The sequence below is a fragment of the Siniperca chuatsi genome, linkage group LG15 (assembly GCF_020085105.1).
Source record: "Siniperca chuatsi isolate FFG_IHB_CAS linkage group LG15, ASM2008510v1, whole genome shotgun sequence".
Taxonomy (NCBI): Eukaryota; Metazoa; Chordata; class Actinopteri; order Centrarchiformes; family Sinipercidae; genus Siniperca; species Siniperca chuatsi.
In genome coordinates this window covers 8,162,983-8,172,065 of record NC_058056.1, presented here as the reverse complement: position 1 = coordinate 8,172,065, position 9,083 = coordinate 8,162,983, and the positions used below count along the sequence as shown (strand labels likewise).

Below are 9,083 nucleotides of genomic sequence, written 5' to 3'. Positions count from 1 at the left end.
GTTTGTGTGTTTTTGATTTTGCATCGTTTCTGTATTTGCAGCGTGTTGGCTGTTAATGTTCTTGTTTTGGCTTTCTGCAGCACGTTTTTCCATTTGCAGCACGTTTCCGTTCTTGTTTTTGTTTTGGATTTTCGTATGTGTTTTTGAATTGCCATGGTTTCTGAAGCTGCAGCACATTTCTCCTAATGGAAATGTTTTGGGCCGTTATAGCGCGTTTGCCCTTGTCGGCCACCATAATTATCAGGCTGATATGCGGCAGTCTGGAAAGGCCACAAAAAGGCTGACACACTACGTAACGGAACTGTGAAAATGTTAAACTATGCAAACAGCTAGCAGAGTCAAGTTGGATTTAGCTCTAATGTATAGCTTATTATGTACTTTCTAAATACAATACTGAACACTGATATATTTTTTAAATCACTGACCCATACCTGATTTAGTGAGCTGTACACCATATATAGTCTAGTCACCAGCAGCCCTGTATTTTGGATGTTATCCTTGCTTTAGGACGTGGAAGAGCACACTCAGCTTGATGGCCAGCTACCTGTCAAGCCTCTCCACCCAGTCCTCCATCTTTCAGCTCTTCAGGCAGACGGCCTGGTGAAGGAGCTGCTGATGGTCAGTCTCTTCTTGAGAGTGACCATCTTCCTCTCTACAGTCCCAGATGTCCTTCAAGGTCTTCTTTCTCACCCCTCCAGCCTCTCCTCCTTTTTCCTCCTGACCTTCCTGAGCAGCAGCTCCTCCCTCTCTGATGTCAGTCATCCACATCCACCCCATCCTCGGTGATTTCAAATCACCTTTGATTGTTGCACTGCTCCTCGTGTCATTTAAGATGTCCTGCAAATTAACGGTGTATTAAAGTAAGGCTATTTAACTTTTGAAAGACGAAATAATATGCATGTTGTTTGTTATTTTACTTTTTTAAACATATATTGACATATATATGTCACATAGCTAACCTACATATTTTATTATGTGTCAACGCAATTTATTTAAGAACTTGGACATTGAAATGAATACTTCTCTTTTACTAGGGCAAACTTCTACATTCTATGACATTCATTATATTACTTATTTATCCCTGATCATCCAATAATGTTCATCTTTTATTTTAATATGGTGTACTATACACTTGCATTTTCAATTATAACTTTGAATTTTTGTCTTTTTATTATTGTCTAATATCTTACTGTTGGTCTCTGTAGTATACTTACCTGTTTATATCTGTACACACATTCTACACCTTTTACATACCTGTACAGAACTGTGTATAGAGTCAGTGTATAGTTCCCAATACACATCCAATTCCAACAAAGCACCTTGCTATAGCAATATAAGACAAAGTATATACTTGACTTGCACTAACCATGTACAGAATATTATCAGATACTATCATTGAATATATTAAGAGTGTAGTCCTAGCTTTTAGTGTCAGTTACAGTTAAGATTTTGGTTATTGATGCTTTTATTATTCTCTATTACTCTTCTCTTGCATTTCTAGTTAGACAGCAGCAGTCAGTCATGGAGCTCTACCACCACCCAGTGATTTGCAGTGGACCTGCAGCAGGCTGTGACACCAGGTGATTCAGCACTAAATGGATCTGTTCACCTTCAGGGCGTTCAGAGGTTCATAAAACTATCTGGTCTCCAGAGACTGAGAGCTGGCTGAATGCATCTACCACATTACAGCTCGATAGGTCCTCTTTATGTTCTATTAGAAAATTGGTGAACATGAAAATTAGCTCCACATACACATAGGAATAGAATGTTTTTATCTAAGAGTGAGCGTGCAAAACCAAAATGCCGTTGTTTCGTCCTCATTTCATTCTCTTTTGTATCGGCAGGATGTTGGCGTGGTGGCATCACAGCAGAAAAAATAGCTCAAGTGGTGGCGTAGTGCAGGGGAGTGCAGAGTACAGACAAATATCTGTGCGGTGAAAGCTCAGAAGCTGATGAGTATTCAGAGGAAGACACCAACACGTCTGCAAGCAATCACTGCACTGGGATAGTGTTAGTAAGGATGTCATTGATTAGCAGGCGGCAACAAAGGAGGCAGACTGGTAAAGGCTCTTATTAATGGAAACCACAGCTAAAATGCTTTCACTGGCAAGCATAATAAACAGTTTTCTTTGTGTTGTTGTCTATGCAATCACTCAATTTTCACCATTTAGACATGGCTACAATCAACATTTTATTGTTCTCCTTTTTACAGTGTTGTGGTTGATTTTCTTTTCCTTGTTCAGCTTTCAATAACTTCAGATATATAACCACTATCAGGTTCATAGGAACAAAACACTGAGATAAAGAAGGACGGAACTCTCTACTTCATTTAGCACCAAGTAGTTTATTCTTCGGATTGTAGAAAGTACAATACAAATCTGGAATACAAAGGGTCTGGATTCAGAAAGCAGAACAACGACATTTCTCCCAGGTGACATTTCTCAATTTTTATGTCTGGTTTTTCAATGAAAAAAAAAAAAACAACAACACGAAAGTCACTGAAAGTCTCTGATTGGTTATGAATTAAAGGCGGGATTGTATGTCATTACACTTTACCCACTAGGGGGCGCTATTACACAAGGAAACTTTCTGATGGGTAAGATTTTAGAGGCATGGGTCATGTGCTGTTGCTAAGCGACATCCCCATCTGCCTAAACTTTATCCTCGACTCCTGCGGATCAGAAGGTCTCTCCCCTGTGATAACAGTGCTAATCAGCAACTTCCCAGGCTCGACCCAACAAAACGACCAATGTTCATGTGTTGCTTTCTGATCATAAATTCAATGCTTTCTTTGATTAAAATGAAACACATCTAGGAAATGCAAATAATATGGTTGCTTTAATAAAAAAAAAAAATAAGCACATCTAGGTTATAAAATGATTATGCACTAAACACAATTTCCTTTAACAACAGACATGAATTCATCATTGGGGGGGAATTTACCATTACCACAAAGTAATGTGTGAAGCAAACTTTCCAAAGAGCTTTGTATCATTTCAATGTGGGTAGTATATGCAAATGAAAAATGGTTAACTTCCCTCCATGTTGCCTGCACCCAGAGCTCCCCCGGTCATTTGCCAGCTCTAGTGCCCTGACAGTCAGCTCGAAAGAGGGGGCGGCTCCTCACCACTCCAAAATCAACACATCCTGTCCAAAATCAACTGGCTAGAACAACCACTGGCAGAAGGCAATGTTCTTGTAGATATGGAAGAAAACGATTTTAATTGTGTAATGCTGGAATCAGACATTCGGGGCTACTTATATGAGCCAGAATAGATGCGCGGAGGGATTACGGCACATGGAGGAGGAAGAAGCAGCCACAGCCGAGAGTCACACACCGCCAGCGGGGAGGATACAGGCAGAGCTGCCCCGTACCAGGGACAACTGGTGGCTCCGCTGCGGTAAATGTGCACCAATGGAAACAGAAGTAGAGTAGCTGTGCGTTACACCAAAACTTTGGGCCAATATGGACAGGGGAGTTCTTGAGACATACTTCAGGATCCCGACAAGAAACTGGGGGAAAAAAACAACCAAAGCCAACGGACGTCTGAACAAAGAGTAAGTGCAATAGCGACAGTGTTTTGTTACTAATACGGCAACGTTACAGTGTGAAAACTTACAATACACAATTTGTATAATACACTGCCCCAGTTTGTTACCTGGAGGTGCTATCAGAGTTTAGCCTAACGTTAGTAGCTCTCACCGGCTGTTTGTAGGAGTTGGGGAAGTTTGGGAGTGGCCTTGGAAGGCAACGGGCCCAGTGCATTCTGGTTGTTGTAGGTTTTCTACCTTTTGAGCACAAGGGAATACCACAGCCCTTTATCTCTGTTTTCTCTGGTCATGTAGCACCAATTTCAAAAATATTTGCGGTCTTTCTACTGCATAGACAGCCCAATTTTATGAAAATACCATCTTTCCAGCAGTGAAATATCCCTCAACATGAGAGCCGTAGCAGCTGCTGCCAGACTCCGCAGGTGGAAATAAAACAGATTATCTCACAATTGGGTAGTGGAGATTGATAGTTTTGGCATGTCCCTCCTGCACATTGGTATTCAACACCATTACGTTTTATCTGATGTGCTGTACTTTAATGTCTGAAGAGAGAAAGTGTGTTTTGCCCTCTGGTTAGGGTGCAGGATCAGCCAGCAAGCGGGATTAAGTATCTTGCTCAAGTACACTTCAGTAAGAAGCCAGAGCTTCTGCTAAAAAGATGATCTCACTAACTACTAAGAAACTCAGGGCACAGGGAACAGGGGTTTTAGCCAACTATAGACCTATATCTAACCTTCCGTTTCTCTCTAAGATCCTTGAGAAAGCTGTCACCAATCAGTTGTGTGACTTTCTAAATAACAATAGTTTATTTGAGGATTTTCAGTCAGGATTTAGAGTGCATCATAGCACAGAGACAGCACTGGTGGAAATTACAAATGACCTTTTAATTGCATCGGACAATGCTCTTTTCTTGTTACATCTTAGTGCTGCTTTCGCCACCATTGACTATCACATCCTATTACAGAGACTGGAACATATAATTGGCATTAAAGACATTATCTAAAGATATAGTGACTCTAGATGGCATTGCCCTGGCCTCCAGCACCACCGTAAGGAACCTCAAGAGTTATCTTTGATCAGGATTTATCCTTTAACTCCCACATGAAACAAATTTCAAGGACTGCCTTCTTTCACCTATGTAACATTGCAAAAATCAGGCACATCCTGTCTCAGGATGATGATAAATGATACTGAAAAACTAGTCCATACATTTCTACCACTTCTAGGTTGGACTATTGCAATTCCTTATTATCAGGCTGCCCGAATAAGTCCCTTAAGACTCTCCAGTTGATCCAGAATGCTGTGTCACGTGTACTTATAAGAACTAGGATATTTTAATATTTCAATATTATCTTCTCTGCACTGGCTCCCTGTAAAATCCAGAATAGAATTTAAAATCCTTCTCCTCACCTACAAAGCTCTTAATGGTCAAGCAGCATTGTATCTTAAAGAGCTCATAATACCTTATTACCCCATTAGAACACTGCGCTTCCAGGATGCAGGGTTACTTGTGGTTCCTAGAGTCTCTAAAAGTAGAATGGGAGTCTTCAGTTATCAAGCTCCTCTCCTGTGCAATCAGGTCCCAGCTTGAGTTTCGGGAGGCAGACACCATCTCCACATTTAAGAGTAGGCTTGAGACTTTCCTCTTTGATAAAGCTTATAGTTAGGGCTGGCTTGATTGAGTCCTAAACCATCCCTTAGTTATGCTGCTATAAGCCTAGACTGCCGGGAGACTTCCCATGATGCACTGAGCTCCTCTCTCCTCCTCTCCCTCTCCATCTGTATGCATTTTTATCCCATTATTGCATGTTACTAACTCGACATCTTCTCTCTCCCGTAGTTTTGTGCTTTCTCGTCTCTCGCCTCTCTCCTTCTGTCGCTTTCAACAGGTATTTCTGCCTCTGGAGCTTCAGAGTCTGGTTCTGTGATTGTGTGTCACCTGCTGCCCCCATGTTCCTGCTCGACAACTGCTACTACAATTGTTACTATTAGTCTTTTATTAATAATACTATTATTGTCATTATTATTCCTATCACTATCATTCCTATTATTATTGCTTTATTAAAATTCTGGGACAGAGACAAGTCTCTCTCTCTCTCTCTCTCTCTCTCTCTCTCTCGCTCTCTCCCCGGATGGCCCCCAACCCTGAGTCTGGTTCTGCCCGAGGTTTCTGCCTCTTAAAGGAAGAGCCAATGTTAACAGCATTAGCTGGTTGATTCACAGTTATGTCAGCAGGGTTGCAATTCCTCAAAGAAAGACACACAACTCTGTGAATATCAAAAATACAGACAGACTTTCTGGTCGCTATGGTCAATGGGAGCTAGCTAACACTGTCTCTTATTGAGTAAAAATCCAAGCTACCCAGCCTAGCTAGTTAGCTAGCATTTACAGTCTTGTTCAACTAAATAAAAGGAGAGCTTTAATTACTGTGTCTGTGTACTGTGTTTATTTACTGCCTTTAGTTGGTTGATTCTGAATTACTTTTATGCCATAGAGACAGAGCGCAACGCGTCATACTCCGAAAACCACGTCCACCGGAGGGGAAAACAGTCGGCACCACAATATGCAACCAAGGGCTGAAATGCTAACAAAATGCCTGTAGCTAGCTAAAAACATTAGATTTCAGCATGTCAAAGGATTATTTTAGCAACCTATGTGTACCACAGAGAAAAGGGTATCGACAAACTCAATTTTGTCAGTCTATCTCAGTGTACCTTCTTCTTTTGTTGCTTTTCTTGGAGAAATGCTACTGTAGTTAGCTAAAGCACTTGCAAACATAATACTGCATAGTTTCTGGTTTATCCACATTCCACTATAACACAAGTCGCATACTGTTAAAATGCTTTAGCTTAACTTACAAAATATAGTTAGCCTAAAATTGACATTTGGATATTTGACCAGTGAAAAAATGCTTGCTGCACACATAACTGATTGTCAGGGTCCCACAGTCTTCCCATTCTTCCAGCTGATGCCTCACGTCTTATTGCCTGTATCCACTTTTGTCTTCTTAAAAGCTCAGTTGCTGTGTGGGATCAGAATCAGATGTATTTCTGATTCTGATCCCACTACACAGCAGCTTTTAGGCATTTTTCTGTTTGCTAGCAGTGTGCAGTGTGGGCAGGACTTTAAGCCTGGTTGCGCATTTTCTCTATAGAGAGTCAAAGTCCCTCCCCTTCCGGTGTCCCACATGGGATCTTATTTCGGGGAAAAAAATGTACGGTAGTCAGTGGCGAGAGACAAATATTTTATGTTTGAATTGTGCCATGAATTACACATAGATAATTTTGCAAGTCAAGAAAGTCACAGTTTGTAATAGTACCATTTAGTTTTGTGTGAAACTGCTCAGTAAACAACATCTTTCGCTCGCACAATATACGTCACCAACACAATATGGCCGTCCCTTGTAACGTTATCTTACCTGATGTGTATCATCCAGTGACTCCTGGTCCTTTTATTTATTTATTTTTTATTATTTTTTTTCCTTTAATATTTATTTCAAAACCATACAGGCTTATTAAACATTCAATATTTCAAGTAGAGCAGGTCGAACAATTGAACAAAAATGAAGCCAAGAACAAAGAAAGCCATAATTACAAAGTTACAGTGTTCAAAGAAAGAGCATCCAAATTATTACATAGCCAAAGTGCATTCTTAGATTTACAAAAATTCAAAGACTCTTTTAAAGATGACATATCATGAATAAAAACATTAAATAAAGGTTTAGTGTTGCCAAATTTACATTTGTGAATGAAAAAATTGCCATAACAATCATACTATTAATTGTTAAATCTTTTGATTTGTCCTCCAGTACAGCGCCTGTATATAAAGATGGACGACGCGTCTCCACTTCCTCCCACTGTGCAAAAATGAAGCCAAAATATCCCGGAAACGGGAGCTGCAATCTTGCACTGGTGACGTAATTTGGAGCCAGAGTCTGCGAAGCAGTGGGTCTGAGCCGCGGTATCGAGGGCCCGCCCATACACCTGGCCGACTCAATCGCGAGCCGTCAATCAATCATGACATGAAACGCTCCCTTTTATAACATCAAATAACTAATAAAAAAATTATCTGAAAAATGAACACTTGAACACACACCAGCGTGATAAGAACTACCTAAAATGTCAGAAACCATCTTTGGGGGAAATGTGTTTGACGTGTACGCTGAGTTTTTAGTTTGGCCTATGTCCCATCTGCTAACATTGAGGGGGCGGGGTTTATGCACTATACTGCAGCCAGCCACCAGGGGGCGTTCAAGATGTTTTGGCTTCACTTTTGGGGAGCTGTCATATCGTCCATCTTTATATACAATCTACGGTTGCAACCGGTTAGCTCTCGTTAGCTTATACATGCAGTCGATGTCTCGTCATAGTTGGGGGCATGGTCAGGGCGGAGTCGGCGAGGGGGAAAACAGTCCTTTCCCCCAGCCTGGAAATGCTGGAAAAACATGTTTTTTAAACTCACATGCTAATGTCAACAAGGTGTCAGGTCTTATATAGAATCCTTGCTGTCACTTGACAAAGAACGCTACATTGAAATATTAAACAGATTCGGATCTAAGCTCTTAAATTTGCAAAGTTTAGGCTAAACATGGTATCTAGTTCGCTTAACTTAGAAATCCAACATTCATGGCAGTCCAGGAACAATGTAACACTGTTTGAGTAAAGTTAACGTTACCTGTTGTAACAGGTAACATCAAAACATGTTTTGATGTCGGACTCCACAGGCGACCGAACTCATCCAGCCACCGTGTTCTCCTACTTGGTTCTGTGTCATTATTCGGTACAATATAAAACTTGGACTCTGGATGACGTTTATTTGACGTGCAGAAAGTCACACAGTGACTCTGATTTCCCCACTTGGCGTAAACGGATGTGACGTTTTGTGGGCGTTCCCATAAATACCGACTGCGGTTGTTGAGCTTGCTTGCAAAGAGATGCTGGGGGCTTGTGATTGGGTGAATGGTGAGCGGGCGGTGACAACGCCACTGATCATGAAAAGTGACATTATAATATAAAAAGAGACATTATAAAGTGAAAGTGACATTATGTAATACAATGTGACATGAAGTGTCATTGGGAAAATGCCATTATAAAATAGACTTGAAAAAGGACATTTTGAAATATTGTTCTTGTTTGTTCTTTTATTTTTGTTATTTGTTTTACCCAGTTTATTCATATGATTATTTATTTCAGAATGTCTTATTTATTTAACACTGAACACTTCGGGGCTCCATAAATAACATCACCCAAAGGCAGAGCTAATGAATAAATGAGATATGTGATCATAAATTAACATCAAATGTCTCATTATCTCAACACCACCTCCATCAGATCAATTGTAGGCAAGACACCACCACCACCATTTGAGCAAAACATTGCATTTAAAAAAAAAAAAATCAATGCATGTATTTCACAAATAAACGACAGTAGGTGCCCCAGTGTGATGTAAGTTTTATTTGTACTTTCTCCCTGAGCAGCAGATGGCAGCATGTTTTCAGTTTAGATGACTACATGAAATGTGTTTGATTCAGC

General features: G+C 40.5%; 1 long non-coding RNA gene across 1 annotated transcript; it reads left to right on the top strand.

Annotated features, from left to right (window-relative positions):
* The first annotated feature begins 512 nt into the window (after positions 1 to 512).
* LOC122861940 lies at positions 513 to 2,102 on the top strand. Its single transcript, XR_006374598.1, has 3 exons — positions 513 to 860; positions 1,502 to 1,580; positions 1,845 to 2,102. It is a non-coding gene; the product is annotated as an uncharacterized LOC122861940 (long non-coding RNA).
* The last annotated feature ends 6,981 nt before the right edge of the window (positions 2,103 to 9,083 follow it).